The sequence below is a fragment of the Lepisosteus oculatus genome, unplaced genomic scaffold (assembly GCF_040954835.1).
Source record: "Lepisosteus oculatus isolate fLepOcu1 unplaced genomic scaffold, fLepOcu1.hap2 HAP2_SCAFFOLD_75, whole genome shotgun sequence".
Classification (NCBI taxonomy): domain Eukaryota; kingdom Metazoa; phylum Chordata; class Actinopteri; order Semionotiformes; family Lepisosteidae; genus Lepisosteus; species Lepisosteus oculatus.
In genome coordinates, this window is record NW_027168309.1 from 167,351 (window position 1) to 182,917 (window position 15,567).

The 15,567-nt window shown below is 49.1% G+C and overlaps 12 non-coding genes across 12 annotated transcripts; 4 read left to right on the plus strand and 8 right to left on the minus strand.

The window, feature by feature from the left end:
• Positions 1–515: 515 nt before the first annotated feature.
• Positions 516–588, minus strand: trnak-cuu (transfer RNA lysine (anticodon CUU)). Its single transcript has one exon. It is a non-coding gene; the product is annotated as a tRNA-Lys (tRNA).
• Positions 589–1,409: 821 nt separating this feature from the next.
• On the minus strand, positions 1,410–1,481 carry trnam-cau (transfer RNA methionine (anticodon CAU)). The gene has a single exon. It is a non-coding gene; the product is annotated as a tRNA-Met (tRNA).
• Positions 1,482–1,760: 279 nt separating this feature from the next.
• On the plus strand, positions 1,761–1,843 carry trnal-cag (transfer RNA leucine (anticodon CAG)). Its single transcript has one exon. It is a non-coding gene; the product is annotated as a tRNA-Leu (tRNA).
• A 2,791-nt stretch (positions 1,844–4,634) lies between these two features.
• trnak-cuu (transfer RNA lysine (anticodon CUU)) lies at positions 4,635–4,707 on the minus strand. Its single transcript has one exon. It is a non-coding gene; the product is annotated as a tRNA-Lys (tRNA).
• An 821-nt stretch (positions 4,708–5,528) lies between these two features.
• Positions 5,529–5,600, minus strand: trnam-cau (transfer RNA methionine (anticodon CAU)). Its single transcript has one exon. It is a non-coding gene; the product is annotated as a tRNA-Met (tRNA).
• Positions 5,601–5,879: 279 nt separating this feature from the next.
• trnal-cag (transfer RNA leucine (anticodon CAG)) lies at positions 5,880–5,962 on the plus strand. Its single transcript has one exon. It is a non-coding gene; the product is annotated as a tRNA-Leu (tRNA).
• Positions 5,963–8,753: 2,791 nt separating this feature from the next.
• Positions 8,754–8,826, minus strand: trnak-cuu (transfer RNA lysine (anticodon CUU)). The gene has a single exon. It is a non-coding gene; the product is annotated as a tRNA-Lys (tRNA).
• Positions 8,827–9,647: 821 nt separating this feature from the next.
• On the minus strand, positions 9,648–9,719 carry trnam-cau (transfer RNA methionine (anticodon CAU)). The gene has a single exon. It is a non-coding gene; the product is annotated as a tRNA-Met (tRNA).
• A 279-nt stretch (positions 9,720–9,998) lies between these two features.
• On the plus strand, positions 9,999–10,081 carry trnal-cag (transfer RNA leucine (anticodon CAG)). The gene has a single exon. It is a non-coding gene; the product is annotated as a tRNA-Leu (tRNA).
• A 2,791-nt stretch (positions 10,082–12,872) lies between these two features.
• trnak-cuu (transfer RNA lysine (anticodon CUU)) lies at positions 12,873–12,945 on the minus strand. The gene has a single exon. It is a non-coding gene; the product is annotated as a tRNA-Lys (tRNA).
• An 821-nt stretch (positions 12,946–13,766) lies between these two features.
• On the minus strand, positions 13,767–13,838 carry trnam-cau (transfer RNA methionine (anticodon CAU)). Its single transcript has one exon. It is a non-coding gene; the product is annotated as a tRNA-Met (tRNA).
• A 279-nt stretch (positions 13,839–14,117) lies between these two features.
• On the plus strand, positions 14,118–14,200 carry trnal-cag (transfer RNA leucine (anticodon CAG)). Its single transcript has one exon. It is a non-coding gene; the product is annotated as a tRNA-Leu (tRNA).
• Positions 14,201–15,567: the final 1,367 nt, after the last annotated feature.

Genomic DNA, 15,567 nt, shown 5'->3' on the forward strand with positions numbered 1-15,567 from the left:
GAGTGTTGAGCTTCGAGAAGAGGGCTCCGCTCAGGAAGATATTTCCACATGTTGAAGAGTCGCTTTTCGCCCTTTCTTTCCCACATTTTTCCAGTGCGGTTATTGATCGCGTTCAAAATGTTTTCCCAACGTACGTGTTACCTGCAAAATCACAGTGAAACTGTTATGCCCAAAAGATTCCTAATAGTTATTGTATTAGAATAGCTCTCCAATTTCTTAGCCTTCGTACACGCAATGTTTAAGGAAACGCTAGAGTAAATGAAACTGTAAATAGACAGGAGCTCTTCTTAGTTTTCATACAAGTTATGATGGCTGCAGCTCCTATCTGCGTCCGGGTGACCGGAGCCAAGGGATTATCTGCGGAACCCTTGATTTATCTCTCGGGCAAGGAGCTAGATACGCCCTTTTCATCTCGGTTTGATCACACCTGTGCATTAAAACGCAGTGCTCGGTACCATCGAGGTGTAAGAGGTTCAAGGATGAGCGGGAAACTTTGTTAATAAGGAGACGGGCACCGCCCAACGTGGGGCTCGAACCCACGACCCTGAGATTAAGAGTCTCATGCTCTACCGACTGAGCTAGCCGGGCGCCGGTGGAGCTGGTGGTTAACTTGTCCCTGTTGACGGCAATTTGACAAGGTATACTTCCTGGCTTTTCATCATGTGCTGACCGGATTCGAGAGTAGCACACCCTGTTCTTTGTTGATTACTGTACCTCCAGCAGCGCAAATGTCAGTAATCATTGAAATGTACGACCTACAGTCTCCTCAGCATGCCCGCGTGGACTCCTCAGTGATCATCCTTCTACGTTCTGCTGTAGTTTTCATGCAAGTGAAAACCGTGCTCCAAATAACAGCGGCACAGTTGTATCCTGCGGTAAGCATTCTTCTAATTCCATCGTTTTGCTCCAGGTAAAAGGTAGCGCATCATAGTGTTGATATTCCAAGGTTTCAGAGTCCGTATTGGATGGCTTGGATGCAGACATCGCTCAGAGCTCCCAGTATGATTTTCCCGAGTTCAGTTTTGCAGTGTTTTAGTGCTTTACTACTTCCAGTGGGCCTTTGAATGCTCTGCTAAGTAGAGACGTGACATAATTACTAATGCGACCGAGTGTGCTGGCTGTTCCTGGTTCGTAATGATTAACGCGAGAAATCAATATAAACATAACTGCTTCGATTTCGAGGTTCAGTTGAAGCTTTCAAAGAAACTATCAAAGACCTCAGAACAACCGAAGACACATTTGGTCATCTCCGTATTGGTGAAGATTAAAGAGTCCCGCAAGTGTCAAGCTTGCACAAACACACACGAGAGAGAAACTCAGGACAGAATTTAAAGAAAGGGAGATGCAGACTATTTGAAGGCACTTTGCTAACCCAATGGCATGCTTATGAATCGTGCATAGGACACACGTAGCAGAGGATGGTTTCGATCCATCGACCTCTGGGTTATGGGCCCAGCACGCTTCCGCTGCGCCACTCTGCTGACGGCCTCCCTGCGTGTGGCGCACAACTGCTCTTTTTATTTCCTACATAAGTGATGAAAGAGTTGAAAGTTTCAACGACAAACGCAGACGTCACTTTGAGCGCTTGGTGTTGTAGCACAAATCATCACATGCTGCTCTACACTGGATTATAAAAGCCGACACATTTTCCAAACATTTTAATGCTGGAGTCACACTGTAGTATTAATAACAGTGCGATACTCGAGGAGCGTAGTGGGATCGCGGTGGCTCATCAGACCGCCCCGGGACAGGGGGCCCGCGTCAGGATGGCCGAGCGGTCTAAGGCGCTGCGTTCAGGTCGCAGTCTCCCCTGGAGGCGTGGGTTCGAATCCCACTCCTGACAAAAAGCTTGCTCAGTGCCGTCTCCAGTCGGGTGCAAATGGGTGAAGCAGCCTGACGCAGGGAACGTGCGCCGATAGGCGTAGGTGTATCCCCTGCCTCTTCCGATTTAGCTCGTGCTCCATAGGATGGAAGCGGATGCTCTGGCTTTTTGACTCGAATATAACCTGATCACAACAGAAGGCCGTGCAGCCCAGTGCTGGTTTAAGAATGCCTCGTGTCTTCAGGCCCCTATTCCTTCAGGTTACCCCTTTGGAATAGTCGTCCGAAAAAGACGGGAAAGGAAAAGCATGTAAGCTCCCACACACTGCGTTAGCATTAGCGGTTGGAATCTGATGGGAGAAAAGCAACCTGGCTCGCCGTCAAGCAATCCATCCCTGGTCTCCCACGTGACAGGCGGGGATACGCACCACTATACTAACGAGGAGCGCTTGCTTGGCGCTTGAAGACACTTCCTCTTGCGGCTACTACTGTTTCCGGTTTCGTCTTTTCTTTTCATTCCTCCCAGAGGAGCGCATGAAAACGTTTCCATCTGCGCCATCCTCACCCCTCCAATGCTATGGTCCCTGCTCCTCCTGGTGCACTGCAAACACTCATTCAGCCGGTTCTTTCAGTTTGAATAATTAGGTCTTCAAAGGCTGGAAGTAGGGCGCAAAAGACATGCCAATGCCAAAAGCGTGGCTGTGTGCTTCCAGCTGTGAAATGTCACTGGTGGATGTTGAAGACATTACTTCCAAGGCAGCAGGTCCAAGCGATTTAGCGTTTGTACAAGAAGCAGGAAGAGAGAAACGGCACTCCGCCTTTTTCTGGGCAGGCCGAAGCGACAGGAGAAGGGCGCCGTAGTGGGCAGGATTCGAGCCGACGCGGGGAGACCCCAATGGCTTTCTAGCCCATCGCCTTAACCGCTCGGCCACGACTACAGGGAGCGCCGCCGCCGCCGGCTTGCGATCATTTAACACGGAGGGCGAGGCGGCGGCGGTAACCTTTTTCAATGTCGCTCTCCGCTTCCCCCCAAAAAAAAGCCAAATGACATGCTAGCACTCGGACACCCTTCAGAAGACTGAAGGGTGGCTTAAAGCTGGAAGGATTAGGTCTCCCCGTTCCGACGCGACAATCGAACTTCCTTAGGCAGAGAGAAAGCAACATCGAGGAGCGTCAACAAGACTTTAGAAGCTGCGCCACACGCCACTTTCAGTCGCAGTCACAGCAGTTTTAAAGGCAGGAATCGCCTTTGCGAACGCCATGAGAAACAGAACGCAAGCTCAGGTCCTGCGGTTTAACAAACAGCCACGGCTTTCATGCGACTGGACATTTCTTTTCTGGAGCGAATTCACTTTCAACTTCAAGAAATTCACACAACTTGCGAAATACGAAATACAAATCTGGCTCATCGCTGCACAAGAAATACCGCCGGCTGGCAAGAAAATGACAACGGTGTTTTTCCTTAACGAAAAACTTCCCATGGAGAAAAACAACGGCTGTGCGTCTCTGTCGGCTTGATTCAGTTTAATGCAAGTATTCATTCTCCTCCTGGAAAATACAGCTTGCGAAAGATGAAATACAATTCTTGGCTTTTCTGGGTGAGTGCAGAAGAAATCCTGCCGGCTGGCAGAAGAATTCCAGCCTTTTTTACTCTTTAACCAGAAACTTGCGAATGATACAAAGCAAGCGGGGTGCGTTTCTGTGCAGCTGTTAACTGAACAGCTGCTGCTTCAAGCCCACCCAGGGCTCATTCCGATTTCAACATCATGCCCCCTGAAGGTAGACTGGATTTCTTTGCGAAGCATTCACCTTTTGGACGTTTCAGGAAAGGTGCGTGTCGATGCCAGACTTGAAAAGCTTTCCATACAAAGAAACAACATAGTGCTTTTGATTGATGGGAAACGGCAAGAGCGGTTTGAGCAGCTCCGGCCTCTCAACCGCTTTACAATGTGATCGGCACCTCGGTAGCCAGTTTAGAAGGCTGAAAAGGATGCTGGAAGCACAGCGACGTTCTAAAACCAGCGCTTGAAAAGCATCTGCATACATAAAATGTCCATTTCCCCAAAGCTGAATCTGCATCTTCAGAAGATTGTCAGCTATACGTTTTCGTTCTTTGTTTCCTTTTTTTACGACAAGCTTTCGAGAAATGAACTGTCTATTGTGATGAAGGCTGCATTAGAAATTGTGCATCTAGCTTAGTTCAATGAAATCGGGAGGTGCACCTGTCTCAAGCGGATGGCTCTTTGCAGGCACACTACGGAAACCTGCGGGCGCAAGTTGGGAGAAGTGACTCTTGCAGAGTGTTGAGCTTCGAGAAGAGGGCTCCGCTCAGGAAGATATTTCCACATGTTGAAGAGTCGCTTTTCGCCCTTTCTTTCCCACATTTTTCCAGTGCGGTTATTGATCGCGTTCAAAATGTTTTCCCAACGTACGTGTTACCTGCAAAATCACAGTGAAACTGTTATGCCCAAAAGATTCCTAATAGTTATTGTATTAGAATAGCTCTCCAATTTCTTAGCCTTCGTACACGCAATGTTTAAGGAAACGCTAGAGTAAATGAAACTGTAAATAGACAGGAGCTCTTCTTAGTTTTCATACAAGTTATGATGGCTGCAGCTCCTATCTGCGTCCGGGTGACCGGAGCCAAGGGATTATCTGCGGAACCCTTGATTTATCTCTCGGGCAAGGAGCTAGATACGCCCTTTTCATCTCGGTTTGATCACACCTGTGCATTAAAACGCAGTGCTCGGTACCATCGAGGTGTAAGAGGTTCAAGGATGAGCGGGAAACTTTGTTAATAAGGAGACGGGCACCGCCCAACGTGGGGCTCGAACCCACGACCCTGAGATTAAGAGTCTCATGCTCTACCGACTGAGCTAGCCGGGCGCCGGTGGAGCTGGTGGTTAACTTGTCCCTGTTGACGGCAATTTGACAAGGTATACTTCCTGGCTTTTCATCATGTGCTGACCGGATTCGAGAGTAGCACACCCTGTTCTTTGTTGATTACTGTACCTCCAGCAGCGCAAATGTCAGTAATCATTGAAATGTACGACCTACAATCTCCTCAGCATGCCCGCGTGGACTCCTCAGTGATCATCCTTCTACGTTCTGCTGTAGTTTTCATGCAAGTGAAAACCGTGCTCCAAATAACAGCGGCACAGTTGTATCCTGCGGTAAGCATTCTTCTAATTCCATCGTTTTGCTCCAGGTAAAAGGTAGCGCATCATAGTGTTGATATTCCAAGGTTTCAGAGTCCGTATTGGATGGCTTGGATGCAGACATCGCTCAGAGCTCCCAGTATGATTTTCCCGAGTTCAGTTTTGCAGTGTTTTAGTGCTTTACTACTTCCAGTGGGCCTTTGAATGCTCTGCTAAGTAGAGACGTGACATAATTACTAATGCGACCGAGTGTGCTGGCTGTTCCTGGTTCGTAATGATTAACGCGAGAAATCAATATAAACATAACTGCTTCGATTTCGAGGTTCAGTTGAAGCTTTCAAAGAAACTATCAAAGACCTCAGAACAACCGAAGACACATTTGGTCATCTCCGTATTGGTGAAGATTAAAGAGTCCCGCAAGTGTCAAGCTTGCACAAACACACACGAGAGAGAAACTCAGGACAGAATTTAAAGAAAGGGAGATGCAGACTATTTGAAGGCACTTTGCTAACCCAATGGCATGCTTATGAATCGTGCATAGGACACACGTAGCAGAGGATGGTTTCGATCCATCGACCTCTGGGTTATGGGCCCAGCACGCTTCCGCTGCGCCACTCTGCTGACGGCCTCCCTGCGTGTGGCGCACAACTGCTCTTTTTATTTCCTACATAAGTGATGAAAGAGTTGAAAGTTTCAACGACAAACGCAGACGTCACTTTGAGCGCTTGGTGTTGTAGCACAAATCATCACATGCTGCTCTACACTGGATTATAAAAGCCGACACATTTTCCAAACATTTTAATGCTGGAGTCACACTGTAGTATTAATAACAGTGCGATACTCGAGGAGCGTAGTGGGATCGCGGTGGCTCATCAGACCGCCCCGGGACAGGGGGCCCGCGTCAGGATGGCCGAGCGGTCTAAGGCGCTGCGTTCAGGTCGCAGTCTCCCCTGGAGGCGTGGGTTCGAATCCCACTCCTGACAAAAAGCTTGCTCAGTGCCGTCTCCAGTCGGGTGCAAATGGGTGAAGCAGCCTGACGCAGGGAACGTGCGCCGATAGGCGTAGGTGTATCCCCTGCCTCTTCCGATTTAGCTCGTGCTCCATAGGATGGAAGCGGATGCTCTGGCTTTTTGACTCGAATATAACCTGATCACAACAGAAGGCCGTGCAGCCCAGTGCTGGTTTAAGAATGCCTCGTGTCTTCAGGCCCCTATTCCTTCAGGTTACCCCTTTGGAATAGTCGTCCGAAAAAGACGGGAAAGGAAAAGCATGTAAGCTCCCACACACTGCGTTAGCATTAGCGGTTGGAATCTGATGGGAGAAAAGCAACCTGGCTCGCCGTCAAGCAATCCATCCCCGGTCTCCCACGTGACAGGCGGGGATACGCACCACTATACTAACGAGGAGCGCTTGCTTGGCGCTTGAAGACACTTCCTCTTGCGGCTACTACTGTTTCCGGTTTCGTCTTTTCTTTTCATTCCTCCCAGAGGAGCGCATGAAAACGTTTCCATCTGCGCCATCCTCACCCCTCCAATGCTATGGTCCCTGCTCCTCCTGGTGCACTGCAAACACTCATTCAGCCGGTTCTTTCAGTTTGAATAATTAGGTCTTCAAAGGCTGGAAGTAGGGCGCAAAAGACATGCCAATGCCAAAAGCGTGGCTGTGTGCTTCCAGCTGTGAAATGTCACTGGTGGATGTTGAAGACATTACTTCCAAGGCAGCAGGTCCAAGCGATTTAGCGTTTGTACAAGAAGCAGGAAGAGAGAAACGGCACTCCGCCTTTTTCTGGGCAGGCCGAAGCGACAGGAGAAGGGCGCCGTAGTGGGCAGGATTCGAGCCGACGCGGGGAGACCCCAATGGCTTTCTAGCCCATCGCCTTAACCGCTCGGCCACGACTACAGGGAGCGCCGCCGCCGCCGGCTTGCGATCATTTAACACGGAGGGCGAGGCGGCGGCGGTAACCTTTTTCAATGTCGCTCTCCGCTTCCCCCCAAAAAAAAGCCAAATGACATGCTAGCACTCGGACACCCTTCAGAAGACTGAAGGGTGGCTTAAAGCTGGAAGGATTAGGTCTCCCCGTTCCGACGCGACAATCGAACTTCCTTAGGCAGAGAGAAAGCAACATCGAGGAGCGTCAACAAGACTTTAGAAGCTGCGCCACACGCCACTTTCAGTCGCAGTCACAGCAGTTTTAAAGGCAGGAATCGCCTTTGCGAACGCCATGAGAAACAGAACGCAAGCTCAGGTCCTGCGGTTTAACAAACAGCCACGGCTTTCATGCGACTGGACATTTCTTTTCTGGAGCGAATTCACTTTCAACTTCAAGAAATTCACACAACTTGCGAAATACGAAATACAAATCTGGCTCATCGCTGCACAAGAAATACCGCCGGCTGGCAAGAAAATGACAACGGTGTTTTTCCTTAACGAAAAACTTCCCATGGAGAAAAACAACGGCTGTGCGTCTCTGTCGGCTTGATTCAGTTTAATGCAAGTATTCATTCTCCTCCTGGAAAATACAGCTTGCGAAAGATGAAATACAATTCTTGGCTTTTCTGGGTGAGTGCAGAAGAAATCCTGCCGGCTGGCAGAAGAATTCCAGCCTTTTTTACTCTTTAACCAGAAACTTGCGAATGATACAAAGCAAGCGGGGTGCGTTTCTGTGCAGCTGTTAACTGAACAGCTGCTGCTTCAAGCCCACCCAGGGCTCATTCCGATTTCAACATCATGCCCCCTGAAGGTAGACTGGATTTCTTTGCGAAGCATTCACCTTTTGGACGTTTCAGGAAAGGTGCGTGTCGATGCCAGACTTGAAAAGCTTTCCATACAAAGAAACAACATAGTGCTTTTGATTGATGGGAAACGGCAAGAGCGGTTTGAGCAGCTCCGGCCTCTCAACCGCTTTACAATGTGATCGGCACCTCGGTAGCCAGTTTAGAAGGCTGAAAAGGATGCTGGAAGCACAGCGACGTTCTAAAACCAGCGCTTGAAAAGCATCTGCATACATAAAATGTCCATTTCCCCAAAGCTGAATCTGCATCTTCAGAAGATTGTCAGCTATACGTTTTCGTTCTTTGTTTCCTTTTTTTACGACAAGCTTTCGAGAAATGAACTGTCTATTGTGATGAAGGCTGCATTAGAAATTGTGCATCTAGCTTAGTTCAATGAAATCGGGAGGTGCACCTGTCTCAAGCGGATGGCTCTTTGCAGGCACACTACGGAAACCTGCGGGCGCAAGTTGGGAGAAGTGACTCTTGCAGAGTGTTGAGCTTCGAGAAGAGGGCTCCGCTCAGGAAGATATTTCCACATGTTGAAGAGTCGCTTTTCGCCCTTTCTTTCCCACATTTTTCCAGTGCGGTTATTGATCGCGTTCAAAATGTTTTCCCAACGTACGTGTTACCTGCAAAATCACAGTGAAACTGTTATGCCCAAAAGATTCCTAATAGTTATTGTATTAGAATAGCTCTCCAATTTCTTAGCCTTCGTACACGCAATGTTTAAGGAAACGCTAGAGTAAATGAAACTGTAAATAGACAGGAGCTCTTCTTAGTTTTCATACAAGTTATGATGGCTGCAGCTCCTATCTGCGTCCGGGTGACCGGAGCCAAGGGATTATCTGCGGAACCCTTGATTTATCTCTCGGGCAAGGAGCTAGATACGCCCTTTTCATCTCGGTTTGATCACACCTGTGCATTAAAACGCAGTGCTCGGTACCATCGAGGTGTAAGAGGTTCAAGGATGAGCGGGAAACTTTGTTAATAAGGAGACGGGCACCGCCCAACGTGGGGCTCGAACCCACGACCCTGAGATTAAGAGTCTCATGCTCTACCGACTGAGCTAGCCGGGCGCCGGTGGAGCTGGTGGTTAACTTGTCCCTGTTGACGGCAATTTGACAAGGTATACTTCCTGGCTTTTCATCATGTGCTGACCGGATTCGAGAGTAGCACACCCTGTTCTTTGTTGATTACTGTACCTCCAGCAGCGCAAATGTCAGTAATCATTGAAATGTACGACCTACAATCTCCTCAGCATGCCCGCGTGGACTCCTCAGTGATCATCCTTCTACGTTCTGCTGTAGTTTTCATGCAAGTGAAAACCGTGCTCCAAATAACAGCGGCACAGTTGTATCCTGCGGTAAGCATTCTTCTAATTCCATCGTTTTGCTCCAGGTAAAAGGTAGCGCATCATAGTGTTGATATTCCAAGGTTTCAGAGTCCGTATTGGATGGCTTGGATGCAGACATCGCTCAGAGCTCCCAGTATGATTTTCCCGAGTTCAGTTTTGCAGTGTTTTAGTGCTTTACTACTTCCAGTGGGCCTTTGAATGCTCTGCTAAGTAGAGACGTGACATAATTACTAATGCGACCGAGTGTGCTGGCTGTTCCTGGTTCGTAATGATTAACGCGAGAAATCAATATAAACATAACTGCTTCGATTTCGAGGTTCAGTTGAAGCTTTCAAAGAAACTATCAAAGACCTCAGAACAACCGAAGACACATTTGGTCATCTCCGTATTGGTGAAGATTAAAGAGTCCCGCAAGTGTCAAGCTTGCACAAACACACACGAGAGAGAAACTCAGGACAGAATTTAAAGAAAGGGAGATGCAGACTATTTGAAGGCACTTTGCTAACCCAATGGCATGCTTATGAATCGTGCATAGGACACACGTAGCAGAGGATGGTTTCGATCCATCGACCTCTGGGTTATGGGCCCAGCACGCTTCCGCTGCGCCACTCTGCTGACGGCCTCCCTGCGTGTGGCGCACAACTGCTCTTTTTATTTCCTACATAAGTGATGAAAGAGTTGAAAGTTTCAACGACAAACGCAGACGTCACTTTGAGCGCTTGGTGTTGTAGCACAAATCATCACATGCTGCTCTACACTGGATTATAAAAGCCGACACATTTTCCAAACATTTTAATGCTGGAGTCACACTGTAGTATTAATAACAGTGCGATACTCGAGGAGCGTAGTGGGATCGCGGTGGCTCATCAGACCGCCCCGGGACAGGGGGCCCGCGTCAGGATGGCCGAGCGGTCTAAGGCGCTGCGTTCAGGTCGCAGTCTCCCCTGGAGGCGTGGGTTCGAATCCCACTCCTGACAAAAAGCTTGCTCAGTGCCGTCTCCAGTCGGGTGCAAATGGGTGAAGCAGCCTGACGCAGGGAACGTGCGCCGATAGGCGTAGGTGTATCCCCTGCCTCTTCCGATTTAGCTCGTGCTCCATAGGATGGAAGCGGATGCTCTGGCTTTTTGACTCGAATATAACCTGATCACAACAGAAGGCCGTGCAGCCCAGTGCTGGTTTAAGAATGCCTCGTGTCTTCAGGCCCCTATTCCTTCAGGTTACCCCTTTGGAATAGTCGTCCGAAAAAGACGGGAAAGGAAAAGCATGTAAGCTCCCACACACTGCGTTAGCATTAGCGGTTGGAATCTGATGGGAGAAAAGCAACCTGGCTCGCCGTCAAGCAATCCATCCCTGGTCTCCCACGTGACAGGCGGGGATACGCACCACTATACTAACGAGGAGCGCTTGCTTGGCGCTTGAAGACACTTCCTCTTGCGGCTACTACTGTTTCCGGTTTCGTCTTTTCTTTTCATTCCTCCCAGAGGAGCGCATGAAAACGTTTCCATCTGCGCCATCCTCACCCCTCCAATGCTATGGTCCCTGCTCCTCCTGGTGCACTGCAAACACTCATTCAGCCGGTTCTTTCAGTTTGAATAATTAGGTCTTCAAAGGCTGGAAGTAGGGCGCAAAAGACATGCCAATGCCAAAAGCGTGGCTGTGTGCTTCCAGCTGTGAAATGTCACTGGTGGATGTTGAAGACATTACTTCCAAGGCAGCAGGTCCAAGCGATTTAGCGTTTGTACAAGAAGCAGGAAGAGAGAAACGGCACTCCGCCTTTTTCTGGGCAGGCCGAAGCGACAGGAGAAGGGCGCCGTAGTGGGCAGGATTCGAGCCGACGCGGGGAGACCCCAATGGCTTTCTAGCCCATCGCCTTAACCGCTCGGCCACGACTACAGGGAGCGCCGCCGCCGCCGGCTTGCGATCATTTAACACGGAGGGCGAGGCGGCGGCGGTAACCTTTTTCAATGTCGCTCTCCGCTTCCCCCCAAAAAAAAGCCAAATGACATGCTAGCACTCGGACACCCTTCAGAAGACTGAAGGGTGGCTTAAAGCTGGAAGGATTAGGTCTCCCCGTTCCGACGCGACAATCGAACTTCCTTAGGCAGAGAGAAAGCAACATCGAGGAGCGTCAACAAGACTTTAGAAGCTGCGCCACACGCCACTTTCAGTCGCAGTCACAGCAGTTTTAAAGGCAGGAATCGCCTTTGCGAACGCCATGAGAAACAGAACGCAAGCTCAGGTCCTGCGGTTTAACAAACAGCCACGGCTTTCATGCGACTGGACATTTCTTTTCTGGAGCGAATTCACTTTCAACTTCAAGAAATTCACACAACTTGCGAAATACGAAATACAAATCTGGCTCATCGCTGCACAAGAAATACCGCCGGCTGGCAAGAAAATGACAACGGTGTTTTTCCTTAACGAAAAACTTCCCATGGAGAAAAACAACGGCTGTGCGTCTCTGTCGGCTTGATTCAGTTTAATGCAAGTATTCATTCTCCTCCTGGAAAATACAGCTTGCGAAAGATGAAATACAATTCTTGGCTTTTCTGGGTGAGTGCAGAAGAAATCCTGCCGGCTGGCAGAAGAATTCCAGCCTTTTTTACTCTTTAACCAGAAACTTGCGAATGATACAAAGCAAGCGGGGTGCGTTTCTGTGCAGCTGTTAACTGAACAGCTGCTGCTTCAAGCCCACCCAGGGCTCATTCCGATTTCAACATCATGCCCCCTGAAGGTAGACTGGATTTCTTTGCGAAGCATTCACCTTTTGGACGTTTCAGGAAAGGTGCGTGTCGATGCCAGACTTGAAAAGCTTTCCATACAAAGAAACAACATAGTGCTTTTGATTGATGGGAAACGGCAAGAGCGGTTTGAGCAGCTCCGGCCTCTCAACCGCTTTACAATGTGATCGGCACCTCGGTAGCCAGTTTAGAAGGCTGAAAAGGATGCTGGAAGCACAGCGACGTTCTAAAACCAGCGCTTGAAAAGCATCTGCATACATAAAATGTCCATTTCCCCAAAGCTGAATCTGCATCTTCAGAAGATTGTCAGCTATACGTTTTCGTTCTTTGTTTCCTTTTTTTACGACAAGCTTTCGAGAAATGAACTGTCTATTGTGATGAAGGCTGCATTAGAAATTGTGCATCTAGCTTAGTTCAATGAAATCGGGAGGTGCACCTGTCTCAAGCGGATGGCTCTTTGCAGGCACACTACGGAAACCTGCGGGCGCAAGTTGGGAGAAGTGACTCTTGCAGAGTGTTGAGCTTCGAGAAGAGGGCTCCGCTCAGGAAGATATTTCCACATGTTGAAGAGTCGCTTTTCGCCCTTTCTTTCCCACATTTTTCCAGTGCGGTTATTGATCGCGTTCAAAATGTTTTCCCAACGTACGTGTTACCTGCAAAATCACAGTGAAACTGTTATGCCCAAAAGATTCCTAATAGTTATTGTATTAGAATAGCTCTCCAATTTCTTAGCCTTCGTACACGCAATGTTTAAGGAAACGCTAGAGTAAATGAAACTGTAAATAGACAGGAGCTCTTCTTAGTTTTCATACAAGTTATGATGGCTGCAGCTCCTATCTGCGTCCGGGTGACCGGAGCCAAGGGATTATCTGCGGAACCCTTGATTTATCTCTCGGGCAAGGAGCTAGATACGCCCTTTTCATCTCGGTTTGATCACACCTGTGCATTAAAACGCAGTGCTCGGTACCATCGAGGTGTAAGAGGTTCAAGGATGAGCGGGAAACTTTGTTAATAAGGAGACGGGCACCGCCCAACGTGGGGCTCGAACCCACGACCCTGAGATTAAGAGTCTCATGCTCTACCGACTGAGCTAGCCGGGCGCCGGTGGAGCTGGTGGTTAACTTGTCCCTGTTGACGGCAATTTGACAAGGTATACTTCCTGGCTTTTCATCATGTGCTGACCGGATTCGAGAGTAGCACACCCTGTTCTTTGTTGATTACTGTACCTCCAGCAGCGCAAATGTCAGTAATCATTGAAATGTACGACCTACAATCTCCTCAGCATGCCCGCGTGGACTCCTCAGTGATCATCCTTCTACGTTCTGCTGTAGTTTTCATGCAAGTGAAAACCGTGCTCCAAATAACAGCGGCACAGTTGTATCCTGCGGTAAGCATTCTTCTAATTCCATCGTTTTGCTCCAGGTAAAAGGTAGCGCATCATAGTGTTGATATTCCAAGGTTTCAGAGTCCGTATTGGATGGCTTGGATGCAGACATCGCTCAGAGCTCCCAGTATGATTTTCCCGAGTTCAGTTTTGCAGTGTTTTAGTGCTTTACTACTTCCAGTGGGCCTTTGAATGCTCTGCTAAGTAGAGACGTGACATAATTACTAATGCGACCGAGTGTGCTGGCTGTTCCTGGTTCGTAATGATTAACGCGAGAAATCAATATAAACATAACTGCTTCGATTTCGAGGTTCAGTTGAAGCTTTCAAAGAAACTATCAAAGACCTCAGAACAACCGAAGACACATTTGGTCATCTCCGTATTGGTGAAGATTAAAGAGTCCCGCAAGTGTCAAGCTTGCACAAACACACACGAGAGAGAAACTCAGGACAGAATTTAAAGAAAGGGAGATGCAGACTATTTGAAGGCACTTTGCTAACCCAATGGCATGCTTATGAATCGTGCATAGGACACACGTAGCAGAGGATGGTTTCGATCCATCGACCTCTGGGTTATGGGCCCAGCACGCTTCCGCTGCGCCACTCTGCTGACGGCCTCCCTGCGTGTGGCGCACAACTGCTCTTTTTATTTCCTACATAAGTGATGAAAGAGTTGAAAGTTTCAACGACAAACGCAGACGTCACTTTGAGCGCTTGGTGTTGTAGCACAAATCATCACATGCTGCTCTACACTGGATTATAAAAGCCGACACATTTTCCAAACATTTTAATGCTGGAGTCACACTGTAGTATTAATAACAGTGCGATACTCGAGGAGCGTAGTGGGATCGCGGTGGCTCATCAGACCGCCCCGGGACAGGGGGCACGCGTCAGGATGGCCGAGCGGTCTAAGGCGCTGCGTTCAGGTCGCAGTCTCCCCTGGAGGCGTGGGTTCGAATCCCACTCCTGACAAAAAGCTTGCTCAGTGCCGTCTCCAGTCGGGTGCAAATGGGTGAAGCAGCCTGACGCAGGGAACGTGCGCCGATAGGCGTAGGTGTATCCCCTGCCTCTTCCGATTTAGCTCGTGCTCCATAGGATGGAAGCGGATGCTCTGGCTTTTTGACTCGAATATAACCTGATCACAACAGAAGGCCGTGCAGCCCAGTGCTGGTTTAAGAATGCCTCGTGTCTTCAGGCCCCTATTCCTTCAGGTTACCCCTTTGGAATAGTCGTCCGAAAAAGACGGGAAAGGAAAAGCATGTAAGCTCCCACACACTGCGTTAGCATTAGCGGTTGGAATCTGATGGGAGAAAAGCAACCTGGCTCGCCGTCAAGCAATCCATCCCTGGTCTCCCACGTGACAGGCGGGGATACGCACCACTATACTAACGAGGAGCGCTTGCTTGGCGCTTGAAGACACTTCCTCTTGCGGCTACTACTGTTTCCGGTTTCGTCTTTTCTTTTCATTCCTCCCAGAGGAGCGCATGAAAACGTTTCCATCTGCGCCATCCTCACCCCTCCAATGCTATGGTCCCTGCTCCTCCTGGTGCACTGCAAACACTCATTCAGCTGGTTCTTTCAGTTTGAATAATTAGGTCTTCAAAGGCTGGAAGTAGGGCGCAAAAGACATGCCAATGCCAAAAGCGTGGCTGTGTGCTTCCAGCTGTGAAATGTCACTGGTGGATGTTGAAGACATTACTTCCAAGGCAGCAGGTCCAAGCGATTTAGCGTTTGTACAAGAAGCAGGAAGAGAGAAACGGCACTCCGCCTTTTTCTGGGCAGGCCGAAGCGACAGGAGAAGGGCGCCTTAGTGGGCAGGATTCGAGCCGACGCGGGGAGACCCCAATGGCTTTCTAGCCCATCGCCTTAACCGCTCGGCCACGACTACAGGGAGCGCCGCCGCCGCCGGCTTGCGATCATTTAACACGGAGGGCGAGGCGGCGGCGGTAACCTTTTTCAATGTCGCTCTCCGCTTCCCCCCAAAAAAAAGCCAAATGACATGCTAGCACTCGGACACCCTTCAGAAGACTGAAGGGTGGCTTAAAGCTGGAAGGATTAGGTCTCCCCGTTCCGACGCGACAATCGAACTTCCTTAGGCAGAGAGAAAGCAACATCGAGGAGCGTCAACAAGACTTTAGAAGCTGCGCCACACGCCACTTTCAGTCGCAGTCACAGCAGTTTTAAAGGCAGGAATCGCCTTTGCGAACGCCATGAGAAACAGAACGCAAGCTCAGGTCCTGCGGTTTAACAAACAGCCACGGCTTTCATGCGACTGGACATTTCTTTTCTGGAGCGAATTCACTTTCAACTTCAAGAAATTCACACAACTTGCGAAATAC